We start from the raw sequence: 15,016 nt of genomic DNA, 5'->3' as shown, positions 1-15,016 counted from the left end.
TATTGAATGTATCTATCAAGGGTTCACAAAACCATCTACAAATATAAATTACGATCACTGTTGTCATAATTTGAATATATGTAGGTAGCATTTCCAGTGTCATTAAAATAGTCGTGGCACTGAGGTGATCGGTTTCTACGGGTTTATAAGCATTTGGACTTCTTGTAACATTTATGGGTGTTATGCCTTGTTGTTACTTGATTGTGTTTATGTCATCAACCCCTTGTGGAATAAATATGTATTTTATTACTTTTACAGTTACGGATCACGATTTTTACTGTATATAAATAAGTTGATACGCTTTTATTGTTTTAGTAGATCGTAGTAATATAAGAATGTCAAGACTGCAGGGAATGGTGAGGGCATTATCAATAGAATTGGGAAATCATAAAACAATGGATTTTTTTTAGCAAAAATTGGAATCGTAGATACAAATTTCATGTTTTAGATTATAAAAAAATCTAACTTTTACCATACAAATTCCAATGACAAAAACAACGAAGATTATATCATAAAAATTATTTTTTCTATAGAAAACATATTTGTTCAGTTCAATGGACTACATAAGTAAGGCTGTTTAGTTTTCTCGTTTGAATTGTTTTACACTGTCATTTCGGGGCCTTTTATAGCTGACTTTGCGGTATGGGCTTTGCTCATTGTTGAAGGCCGTACGGTGACATATGGTTGTTAATTTCTGTGTCATTTTGATCTCTTGTGGAGAGTTGTGTCATTGCCAATCATACCACATCTTTTTTTTTAATAATAATAGATGGCCAGTATTCCGATTAGTTTTCATTTTCATTTCTTATTGGTCGAATCGTCTTTTCACTCATCCAAGATCATTTGAATGACACAAAAAGCATCGTGCAAAGTTTTTTAAGTTCATTTTCAAATATATTGATGTCTTGTGACTCAACAAACCACATTATAAATGAACTCGAAATCAAGATCATAAAGAAGTATGTTTCATATCTTGATCTTTTCCTCAACATTGACGACTTACACTAGAAGAAATTAAAAGCTAAACTTACTTATTCATAATTAATAATTTATAACTTAAAATTTATTAACAGCAACACAATTTCAAATCTATCGTATGGCGGAAACATATTTCAATAAATACCTTCAAACTTTATTTATTTATTGTTGTTTGCACACGGACGCCATGCATTACGAGTTGGTTGACCGTTGTGGAATAACCGTTTCACAAATGATATCGGATGTTCCTTAAGTCGGTACTACAATTCCCTTCCCTTTCATAAATGTGACCTACCGAATTAGACTATTTACCGGATTTGTAATCTCATAAGCAACACGACGGGTGCCACATGTGGAGCAGGATCTGTTTACCCTTTCGGAGCACCTGAGATAACCCCTAGTTTTTGGTGGGGTTCGTGTTGGTTATTCTTTAGTTTTCTATGTTGTGTCATGTGTACTATTGTTTGTCTGTTTGTCCCTTTCATTTTTAGCCATGACGTAACTTATCCTTATTCAACGGCATACCAAATCAGTGACTAGAATTATTTCACCAACATCTAGGTAACAGGTGATGTTTTTTTTTTGTATAAATTTTTGGACAACTCATTTAATGTACTCGGTGTCACCTCGTGTCTAGTGAATATAAATGGCAATACCGTCGAATTTCTTCTTCTTTCAACGGGGGCCACATATGGCGAAGGATGTGCTTATCCTTATGTAGCACATGAGATAACCCCGAGTGTTTGGTGGGGTTCGTGAGGCTTAATCATTAGTTTTCTATGTTGTGTTTTTTGTGCTATTGTTTGTTTGTCTTTTTTTCTTTTTTAGCAGTGACATTGTAAGTTTGTTTTAATTTATGAGTTTGAATGTTCCTCTTGTATCTTTCGCTCCTCTTTGACAAATGAAGAGAACATTTATATGGAGTGTATATCTCTCAGTTGATACGATATTCCAGGGCTAGTATTTCCTATCATGATTTCCTTGATACAGTTTAACTGCTAACAAGAAAACTATTAACCCAAGAGTCCCAAATGGTGACATTGAAATCATCCCTTTATAAGTCTTAATGACTTCTTCACGTGATGGTTAAATGTTATGGAATATTCGTTTTACAGATAATAGCAGATATCCTCCTAATGTCGTAATTATATTCTTGTCCATTTTCCAGAAAGAAACTTATCAAATAAGATTTATTACCGGGATTGTTTTAACCCGATAACACGACGCGTACGGGTGCAACATGTCGATCAGTTTTGATGGGGTTCGTGTTGCTTAGTCTTTAGGCAATGGTGTTGTGCCCTGTGTACTTTTATTTGACTGTTTGTCTTTTTTTTCGCCATGGCGTTGAATGTCTATTTTCGATCTATGAGTTTGATTGTCCCTCTGGTATCTTTCGTCCCTCTTTTCTGCTTTCTTCGGAAAACCTGAAAACAATCCAGTTGTGTGGAGTTCGCGTTGCTCATTCTTAAGATTTCTATGTTTTGTTTTGTGTATTATATGTTCGTTTGTCGTTTTTGTTATTAGTCATGCCGTTGTCATTTTTTTATACTTATGAATTTGAATGTCCCTTTCATATCTTTCGTCCCTTTTTAAAGAGGCATTAGCTGTCAAATTGGTCTTCACCAGTTTAACTCAAATTCTCGTATTTGATTTATACAAATATCCAAATTTTAAAAAGTCTAAAATTACAATGTACAATTCATGCACTCGATCATGATTTTAGTTCAGACAAGTGAACCATTTATTAGCAATGATTCTTCGCTTATTGAGATAAAATTGAACCCTACTGACTGCTATAAGCAAATATTAATTTCAATTTCATTGATGATTGAACAAACAAAAAAATCATATTTAAAATTTGTTATGATGACTGAATGAATATTTGCGAAAGCATAAATAACATGCTATGGCAATACAGAAACAAGTATTTACAATTTGACAAAACAACAGATAGCAGAGAACAATACATGATATAATGAACGTACAATTAATCACAATGCATGATTTAATTTTCCATGCATGTTTCAGATAGTTACACAGTTTAATTATGATTGTTTTAGATTTAGCTTGAGCAAAAAAAAAAATTTAAATTGTTAATCCCTTTAAAACATAGAAAGAGACTCGATGCGCGAGTTGTTTAAATAGTTCAACTACTTTACTCACTAGCCAGTCAACACTGAGGTTGTGACTTCGAACCCCGCTCGTGCAGATGCAGTAAACTCCAATCTTAATTGACTGGGATTTTAAGTTTTCCTACCGAAGGTTGGTGGTTTTCGTCGTGGACTCCAACTTCCTCCACCAATAAAAACTGACCGCCAAGATATAGCATATGGTTGAAACTGGCGTTAAACACCAATCAATCAAGCATTTTGCATCAAATGTTGTTTTATTTTACTTACTTTGCCGAACTTGATTATTTTGTGAGCTCACACTAAACTGTCAATCAGAATATGTGCGTCTCTGTTAGTTTATTAAGTTTCATTGCGCTTAATCTCAACCGCTTTTCGTCCAGTTGCAAATTTTAAGTAATTTTGAACACGTCCTGTTTTTGTATATGTAAATTAATTTAAGTTTTTTTACACTTAGCAGCTGAGAAATTGGAAGACATTTTCTCAGCTTCTACATGTTTACCTTTTTTTTTATATTTGTCTGTGTTTATAGTGAATCAGATTATAACTCAATTTTAACTAATTTTCACCTATTTTTGACATTGTTATCTATAAGTTGTATATTTTGTTCACATATTGTTGTCAATATAGTGGAACTTTTGCGATTGGCATGCTAGTGAGTGATTAACTAGCTATAAAACCAGATTAAATCCTGCATTTTCTACATAAGCAAAAAACCTATTTCAATCTGGAATATTACAGTTGCTTTCAATTCGTTTGATGTGTTTGAACTTTCGATTTTGCCATTTTATAAGGGACTTTCTGACGTGAATTGTACTTGGAGTTCGGTATTAATTTTTTTTTGACAAGTTTTCGAATTTTTAACATTGCTCCCATCATTTATTGCTTTAACAGTAATCATGTAAATAATCAAATAAAAAATGAAAATAATACCTTCCTAAAGTTCTCCTTAAAATCGTTAGTTTTATTTATGCTGTGCCCTTCCCTGATGATGAGAACGTTGTATTTTTTCCGTATTGATTTATTTTTGTGAGGATATATCATTGTTTAATTTGGTCCTTAAACTATCATTAAGTGTAACCATAAAATACGAGATAAACTGTTCTTATTCCCCAGTAGTTTGTATTAATCAACACGTTAAATGCGAGAGGAGTGTGACTGGGACATATTAAACAGATAGCGGAAGATATTTATTATCGCTTGGCTCTTAACTTAATTGAGTAGAATATACTAGAATTTTGAGGATAAAATGAGATGTGTGTTTCTTAATTCAGAACCCAAAATAAAGTTGTTTATGCAGGAAATCTTTCAAAGTTGAGAGCACTGAAAAATAAAATGAGCTTGCATTTATAAAACGTTCTCTTATTGTTTATTGGCAGGCAGCCATTCGTTTTCCAACGCTCTATACAATTTGAAATTCTTCAAAGCCTAACACGAATTGAATTACCTGAAAAATTTTAATTAATTTGTTACGTACATGAAACTTCAGTTTTGAGAGTTTATAAAATATACAAGAAAAATGTTAGTGATAATTTTATGAAGACCATTACCTTATATGGTATTATATTGTTTGATATTTATGTTTTTATGATTTATTGTACAGTTATATCAAGGATAAGATCTTTCCTATATTTAATGTATATTTATCCATGCGTGTTAGACAGTCCACTGATCGTGATTTGAAAAGGTAAACGGATGATATCTAAAGAATATATGTGTAACCCTGCATTATATGTGCCTTTTACGGGAGTCGTAAGCTTGTTAGTGAATATCTTATCACCTTTCTTGATGTTTTGTACATACATTTTTTTCGTTTGTCAGATATCATAGTGTTGTGTTTGACGGATTTTTGTCGGATTTTAACAATAGAAACACTTATCTAATTTTTATGCAAAAACCAATACTGCCAGCATAAACTTCAAAACATATTCCTAAACGGAATGGAGCATTATAATTATCTACCCCAAATGAAGCCACATTTTTAAAACAAAATGCCTACCTTTCTAGAACATTTTTGTTCACCATTGTTTTTCGTTATAATATTTATCGGGTAAAATATTTTTTAACGATCGTCATAATCTTTATGAGTATTGTTTTTCTTTTAGCATTTTGTCAATTTTTAATTTGGCTGAAATTCCCATGCTATTTTTTCTACTGGTATCAATTTTATCAATTTTTAGAAATACTGCTAAATGCAAACTTTATGATTCTCTGAAGAGAACAAAACGTGTTTTAATTTTAATATCAGATTCATGCAATATAAAGTTATATGATTGAACACAATGATTAAAAATGTACTTTTTTAATGCATCACAATGAAAAATGTAATCGTGTCATTCAACAATATTTTCTAGATAAATCATTATTTTTATTCAGCTTGAACAATTAATTTAAAAAGTGCCAATAACAATAATTATTCAGAGTAAATGGGATCTCGTTTGCATGTCGTAACCAATACATTCATTTCCGTTACTTAATTAAAAGTGGATGACGATCAGTTGTGCAGGAAAATATATATTACAGGTGCAATATTCTAAGTTAATGATTGTATCATTTTAAAAACTAAATACTATCATTGTACATTTGGATTAGTTATATTCAGGTCTCACACTGGATTTCAGTCGAAAATATTTAGAAACGTATATAGAATCAGTATTTTATAACTGTTATTTAGTCTTGACACAAACCATCTCGTTCAGATCAGGGAATGTATATATCATTTCCCTAATAAACGTAACGGTGGTTTATATCGATGCCTATATTTTATTGTACTATATCGTAATTAGGCCGATAAATCTTATTTATGGTCTTTCACATGGCAAGAATATATATATATATATATATATATATGTCAAAGTATACGAGTATATCTCTTATAACAATAAAGAGCCGTGGTATGATCGCAAACGATATAACTATAATGCAAAGTCCCAAGGACATGAATATTATCAACTATAGATCATTGTACAACCTTCAACAATGATCAGAATTGAAACCGTATGTTTAACTTTTAATAAGATCGAAATGCGATGTAAGTATATGGTGTATTACTTAATAATGTTTGCACCTGATACAGGTTATGCATTTACATTACCCATTGAATGAAAGTGATCTTATAGAACCTTGAATGCGTCTGGCACATCATTACAAGTTTGTATTTTATTTAAATTGCTTTTAGAGCACTGAAAATCATCAATACTGTTTTAATTCTAACGCTACTGTGTTTTTTTACTATCAAAGAGAGAAAAATATGCATTCGTAACCTAATCTGAAAAATATTCCCGTATGATTCCTTAACGACCAATTCCAATATTCGGTGTTATAGATGACACTAATCTTGATATATAGTACAGTCATTCTTGTTATATTTCTTTAATGTAAAAAACAATAACTCTTTATAAAATTTGTGCGTAGGTAAGGAAAAGCTTTAGATTTGTCCGCCTCTACTGCTGCTACTTAATTGCACCTTTGTGCTATTTAAGAAATTAAGCATGATTTTTCATTTATAATCAAAATTTCATAATTTTCTATTAAGGTATACAGTTTAGTCAGTTTTTACAAATGTAGTTCGAAGGTTTTCATGTGAATACAATGTATGCTGTTCTTATCAAGATCCGATTCATATTGAAAGCCATACTACGATTATACTAAAGCATCGATGTCGTTTTCTTATCTATTTATTTCGCTTTTATTTTATTTTGTGTTTATTCTTAATTATTTTGTATTTGCTTGGTTTTATTTTCTACTCAATCTTTGAAAGATTTTGAACTTTTGCTTGTAGGTTGTGGTCTCCATATCAGGATAATACACTATTAAAGCAAAAAGAAAGTTATATTCTACATTTGGTACCGGAAAGTCGGTGTTTTATTGTTAATTTTGCATCGTGATTCGGTATGACTGACTTCTATTTTGATATGAAAATAAAGGGAAGTAGTTTCATTGAAATAAAACAAATTTCCATCAAAGGATAAAATAATTTAACAAATAAAGTTTACATGTACCTTACTATCTACACCAACAACAAAAAAAGCGAAAGAAGGCCATGAATAACAAAACGTGAAACAGTACAACGAAAGAAATATACTGATTTATTTAAGGGGGTAGACCTTGGTTCAGGGAGATAACTCTTTAAATCAGTTAAGCGTTTGTAAAAGTCAAGTTCATCAATGTTTTTTAAGCATTTACCTGAAACAGATTAAAAATAATCTATGTATTCTAGAAGCTTAGAATATGTTTTTGAAAATGGTTGACACAAACGTACTGATGATTTTAAGAGTTATTTCCCTTAACCTAGGTCTACCTCCTTAAGCTTATAAAATAAAACAAAAACCAAGAACGACAAACATCATCTGACAACAACCGATTGACTACGGGTGTTACACACAGAATGAGAATGGATCAAACATGTATGTTATCGCTTAACGCAGGCTGAGAAAACCATGACCTTGTAAATAATTCAAATGAACGAAAGACAGATTCTAAGATTGATACGTGTATGTCGTTTGTAGAAATATTTCAAGGTGCTTGGATTTATAACATGTACTAGATATTTGTCTGTCGTAATTATAATCTAAATAATAATTCAATTTGAGCACTATGTGTTTCATGTATCTGTTTCTAATTTATAACATGATGCACTTGTTTAAATCTTGCATACAGATGAATAGAAATTCTAACGCAAGAATGTATATTGTCCAGAATACAAAACTGAATTCTTCAAATACATTACCAGTTCAGAAATAATACAATTTAAATACTTTGTACAATATCATAATAAGGACGTGCATAATCATTGCGACAACTACTAGTATCAAATATTGTCTAAATGATGGGAATTTGTGAAAATATTTGTCACCGCATGGCCCTTGTCAATAGGCAAATCCAAAACGGTATAGTCATCTAAAGACGGCTCCGATATTGAAAAAAATACAGGCGAAAGATACCAATGAGACAATCAAACTGTTAAGTCGAAACAAAACTTACTACTTCATAGCGAAAAACAAAGTAAAGACCAAAAGACAAACAACACAACATAGAAAACTAAACACTAAGCAATACAAACCCTACTAAACCGAAGGTGATCTAAGGTACCCAACATGTGAAATATTTAAACGGAAAAAGACGATTCATGATTCAAAAACCAATTTTCTAAAGACAAAATGGCAGAACGCAACTATTGACAACCACATGATTATAGGCTACTGATTAGGGATAGGGAGATACTTTATGTTGCGCGGTTAATCATGATTGTAAGCAAGAAAACCTCATCTACTCTAGTAACAATACAACATAAGAAGAAACTGTTAAATTTGTTGGAAATGGCATCTCATCACATTATAATTATCATATACGTTTCAATATATACAATCGTTTGTTTATTACACAGTTTTATCAAGTACGCTTGAGTAGTTCAACTTAAAGAAACCACAAAATATGAGACAATTCAAGGCATTAAGCCATGTTATTGTCCAAACAGAAAATCCAAATTGTTATAGTTATCATTACAGAAGTCTGTTACTAGTAGTTATTGTGATAAAACACAACTTATGAATTTATGTAAAGTATCATTTGAGTATGCCAGTATCTAAGCACTTGTGATAATACTTGTGTTTAGACGGGGGAAATAATGCTTTCTTCTACGTCAAAATCTCATTGATTTGGTAGAATTGAGGTGTCAAAAGAAATATTTTCATGCAGTCTTCCATACAGTTTTTTGTTGTTGATAATTTTCCGCAGCGTTATACAAAAAAAACAGTCGAATGAATTGAAGTAGCTAATTAATTGACACTTATGATCGATTGGCAGACTAATTAGGCAAAACCATCAGACTTTAAATATTTTTTCTCGATGTTAACGACTAAAGTGTCATTATAATCTTTAATAATGGAGAATTTCGAATAAGAATTGCAAATATAGGTGATTTCGTTCGTTTTATTTCTCCTTATAGAATATGAAAATTGTATATACCCTATAACAGTACATTAATACGCTGCTGACACATATATTTGCTAGTCGATTTGAAAAATGATACACACATATATCTTACTTTGTATGTTTTAGATCTTATATTATCTTAGAGTCTATGTAACATAACAAATGTCGTAATTATCAAACAATAAAGTGCTTCTACTTCACAAACAATATTTTACTTTGATTTATTATGCAATACTTTACATGATTTTTTCAAGCTTTGTTTTCTTAAGGTGTAATACCACCACATCATGGTACGTCACATCCGGTTGTATACGAAAGTAGGTCGAAAAAAATATTCCCCTGAATTTGACAGTTCTTGGTAATTAATCCTACGTTTTATTGCAGTAAAACTATTTCTGTGTCATAAACATATGTCTTGGGTATTTGAAAACACAATTATTTTTTATTTGGGATTTCTATAGAAAATTTTGTAATCTTGAGGTTACATGGTGACTAAACCTTGTACACAGATAAAATAAGGGGAGAAATTTGATTGGTTAACTTCCAATGATGGTTATTTTCTTATATGCAATGAAATGTTATGTGAATTTTTTTCTATATAACTGGACAGGATAAAACTTTACTCATGCCAAGTAATTCTTTATTTGAAACAAGGATAAATTCTGCACATTTTTGTGAAAAGTGCAAATTTAACAAAGACTAATAGGGGAAAATCAATGGTGGTATTTCACCTTAAGTGTTCCTGGCTTCTAACGGATAAATACTTTACAAAAGTAGAAGCATATATACTGAGTGCCAATGAAAACGACCCTCTTTTGTTTTTCCAAAAAATCTTATAATTTTTATTTTATTTTTATTAGAACTTTGTATAGTTGGTTGAAAATGACTTTTAAGACAACTTTCATCAACTTTACGGTTGAGTGATTTTTGGAACAAATGCGAAGTAAGGGTTATTTTGAACGAACATCAACCGAGTTCACCGCTTTCCAACATACGCACTATTTTCACGATTTTGTCATTTAAAGCTTGGCTAATGTCATGAATTTTCACGCCCTTATTGTTAGGAAACTGTAGTAAACATCTGCGTAAATGCCAGGACTTTCCGACAACCAGCGACATGCAGTTTGGGGCATGATCCAATGAAGCCTTTCACAGTATACAATTACGAGAAGACTGAAGTTGTAGCCTCTTCAATAACCCAAATCATCCACAAATTCAACCAAAATGGATCATTTAATGATAAGCCACATCCCGGGGTACAAAAAGCAAGAAACACTCAGCAAGACCGATAAATTTGGTCTTTCACATATCCGATATCGACTATGATGGCTGTCCAAATGTCACGAGTGTTCAATGGTGGTCATGGTAGAAACTTTGGAGCAATTTCAGTAAAGCACCATTTGCGCAGAAATTGTTAAAGAGCACCACAGTCTTTCCTTAGTGACATCTAAACGGCCGTCTGGCGTAAATATCGAATTCTGTAGACCAAAAGTCATTCATTATGTACCAAAAACGTCAATGGTGGTTACACAGACATTTTGGCACCCGCCTTGGCTAAAAGTCATGCTTTTCGCCGGATTTTGATCCGATCGACCAAATTTTGCATCCGATTTGACATGTTTTAGACGACGAAAACCACCTCCAATATCATAAAGTCAGCTTGAGTTTGCTTTGCGGGACAAGTGGAATAACATTCCTCGGGATCACATTAAACGTCCGGGATGATCAATTCCACCCGCGCTGTCGAGATTGCGCTGCACCACGGGGTTGTAACATTTTTTGTTAGGACTGTTAGTTGATGATTCGACATTGGATGTTTCGTGTACCTATTGCGCCCGAAAGATGACAATAAAACATTTTTATTTGATATCGATCTAATGTTAAAATTGTTAATTTTCAAGAACAATTTATTTTGAGAGATTATCATTTCTTATATAAATTTTATTTTTGAAAAAAAAACAAGTGTTGCGTTTTCATTGGCACTTAGTATATGACAATAAAGTTAAGGTTATGAGTTTATTCTCATGCAAAAACACTTATCGTTGCACAAGTACACAATTTCTCAAGGACCATGTCTTCATCGGTAACATTTTATTTTTTACGTCCTCCGCATACATTGCACAATAAATAAATAATGTACCATTATTTTATGTATCATCTGTGCTGTTTGTTTGATATCTGATTTGGTACTTACTCATAACCTGGTCAGTTAATATTGACTTTATTACACATGAAATTTCATACGCATTCGGACTTAGTGATTAATATTTTCGATCTGCCTTGGATTTGTTATAAACATTGTACATAGGACTATAAAAGTGCTCTGATGTTTTAAGATTAAAAGTAAACAAAGATTATATTACAATGCAATTTAAATATTTGAAATATGTTTTTCCAAAGAAACAAGGCCAAATTTAAATATTTAACTATTTTAAAAATGTGACACACATTTGTTTCTATATCTTTATCTACTTAACCCATTTATTCGTAATGTTTTATAAACAAGTCCTTTTTTGTATACCATTTTATACGACATTATGTAAAGCAGATTGTGATTTAGAATAATATATATATATATATAAAGCGCAATAATACATCTTTTGTATTAAACGTATCTTGTAGGGCTCGTAATGCTCAGTCTTTAGGTTTTTATGTTGGGTTTTGTGTAATGCTATTTGTCTGTTTGGGTTTTTTCTTCCTTTTTTATACATGGCGTTTTCAGCTTATTTTTCATCTGTTTTTTGTCCTTCAATTTCAAATATCTGTTCAATTTTGAGATTTTGATATTCCAAAGAAGTGATGGTGTATAACACTGGTATATAAATCAATTAATGTTAAGAAAATCCATCAATATGAACTCTATAACAGTTGAGGTGGATTGTTTCTGATCTCAGATTCTTTACTGATTAATTAAAAAGTCAGAAATTGTAAGCTTCACATCATTAGTTTTGAATCAGTGATGCATCAATAGCTCTTTTCTGAATTACGATATATCATCTCTTAGTTTGTACGGCATAGAAAAGTAAGTCAGACTATCTTTATAGGTATGATAACGTGTTTCCGCATGGGTAAAATAAAGCATGATTTTGTAAATATAACTATTAAGCTGTGTGAAAAACTAATTAAAACTAAACTATTGCGGTAGGTGGTTAAGGATTAAAGAGACGGTCGCAGTAGGATCATTAATATCAAGTATTGAAATTATAAGATTGGCATTTGAATTCCGATATCAGTTAATTCCCGAAACGAATCAAATTTCAATTGTGACTGAAATTCAAATCAGATCGGAAATTATTTGTACGGAGCGGTTAAAAAGTAATGCAGATGAGACATTATCAATAATGAATAAATACAACAGAGAAAATTAAATTATTCTGCAATATATGAGAAATATGTCTCTTTCAAATTGATTTTATACAAATTAAGATTCTGTACAGGATTAAAAGACGATTATGATGTAAATTGTTATGTCATACATTGGGGGTTTGTTTATCTAACTTTCTAAGGCAGATACATGTGAAAGGTGACACGAAGTCCGTCAAATATCATTAATGTCTAAAGATAACAAGAGGAAATGAGCACCCATAAGTCAAAGAAGAAAAGACAAAAGCATAAAGAAAAAATTGAAACAAAACAAAATCAAAACAGCAGTAAAAACATCCCATAGATAATTAAATGATTATCGAAATAGACACTGCCAATAACCGATGTTATTGAATCCTGTTGCTCAGTGAAGAATCTCGGGTTCTCAGTTCGCCTCCAACGTTTTGTCGTAAAGAATAGTTTTCAACCAATCATTATGATCAATTACTCGACTTTAAGTCGAGATATCAAGCAGACTAAGTTGTTTTTACTGCTCCCTTTATTTCATGGTTTATTGGATATATACTATCAATACCTAACTTTGAAAGGTTCAGTGAGAGGAACCCTTAGACAGTATACATAATCCTTAATTTACCTTCAAAAGAAAAAGATTGATAAAGCTGAACATTCCAATTATTCTTTCAATCTGAGATTTTTTTATATATCAAACAAGAAACTTTAAACGGCACATTGATTATTAGCTAAAAGGCTGAAAAAGCAAAATAATTTGACAAGATGTAGTTGTTTCAACAGCCGGAATGGGAAATTGTGTTAAAAATAAACTCATCATAGATACCAGGATTGAAATTTGGTATTTGCGTCAGACGCGCGTTTCGTCTCATAAAGACTCATCAGTAACGCTCGAATAAAACAAAAGTTAAAAAGGCCAAATGCAGTTACATAATTTACAGTTTTCCGCGCTCGTGTTGGTAAGATAGGAAGCCGATATGAAAAAGAAAAGCAAAACGAACATTAACCGTTTCAGGCTATATTATGTTTTAAGTCCATGAAAGTCAAACCAATTTATTATAAAAAACGGAAAATTGGTATCATTGCAAATGAGTTAGTTATACACCATGAAAAAAGTGAATGAATTGGTAGAAACCATAGGTAACTGTATGGCCTTCAACAATGGTCAAAATCAATACCACACAGATAGCTTTAAAGAGTCCCAACATAACAAAACGTAACCTAATTTAGATGGGAAATCCAAATCACTATAAAAACAACAAATGAGAAAAAATTAATATAAAACATCAAATGGATTTCTAGGATCATGACTTGGGACAGGTACGTGCAGAAAATGGTGGGTTTAAGAATGCTTACAGGCGTAAAGTCTTAACCCTAAATGTGACAGTGGTATAACAGCAAAACATAAGAACAAATTATCAAAATCAGTTTAAAAGGCTCGACTCGTCAAATCGATACAAAACGCAATAACTACAAAAAAAGCCATTTTACCTTATTTATAGTAATACAAAGATGCATGATTACAGTCGGATAATAAAACAGTCAAAAGGCAATTAGAATAGGTTATGAATGTAGTATATACGTTTTTGTAATGGTTATGTTTAGTTATTTTCCCAGGAGAAGATATATTCAACCATCAAATAGTTTAAGCTTATAGTAAATTTATAAAGATAACAAGTATACTACCAGCACAACACAGACCTGACATTTACCAATATATACCAAATTTTCAGTTTATAATCAGAGTTTTTTTTAACGTTGTCAATTTTCTAGGACACCAGTTTCCTGTACGAATCGGAAACTTAATGAACAGTAAAACAAAATTGACATGTATTACATATAACAAAACTTATTAAGAAAAATCTAAATAACGTCTTTAAGCAAAAAAGGTTTTAGAATATCTCATTGGCTTCAACTGTTAACAAGTATCTACTAAATAGTTTCATTGATGCACGTCTTGAATATAACGTCTAAGTACATCCTGGTATCTATGATGAGTTTATTTCCAAATTGGAAATGGCATTACTATACAGCTACTTCTTCTGACAATACCATTTGTTTTTAATAGCATGCCTGATGCATTTTTTGGCGCCTGCAAGGTAAACAAGGTTATTTAATTATGATAAGTTTTACAGAAGAAATTGTAAATATTTACAAAACACTGAATCTTTTGAATAGTCTGATATGCATCATTCCTACAAAAACAAGAATGATAAAAGAAGTGATAACTACTAAAGTATTAATCAAAGATGTTAAAGCAATTTTAAATAATTAGACCCGTTGTGTGTTTCTTATGACTAAAAATGTTAGAGGCATTCACCAGTCTAATGCATATTGTCGTATATGTCAGATGTTTTAGTAAACAAATACTTCAATACATATCTGTACGTATTTAATCAAAATGATTAATTCATTTTTCATATCAATTGTATCGTTCTTTTTTTTTGCCCGTCTAACAATTAATGTTACTGGTCAAGTGAACTAGCAAACAAAAGATCAGAACCTCATTATTATTCTGTCTATCTGGACGACATTGACTCGATAATTTAGCATTACAATTGTAAATGCTTTGTCATTACTGAATATTTCTATAATTCAGCTTCCAAGAGTTATTTTATTGATGCTAGATTATATCATGAAAA

Source organism: Mytilus edulis, chromosome 14 (assembly GCF_963676685.1).
Source record: "Mytilus edulis chromosome 14, xbMytEdul2.2, whole genome shotgun sequence".
NCBI classification, from domain to species: domain Eukaryota; kingdom Metazoa; phylum Mollusca; class Bivalvia; order Mytilida; family Mytilidae; genus Mytilus; species Mytilus edulis.
This window is presented reverse-complemented; position numbering follows the sequence as displayed.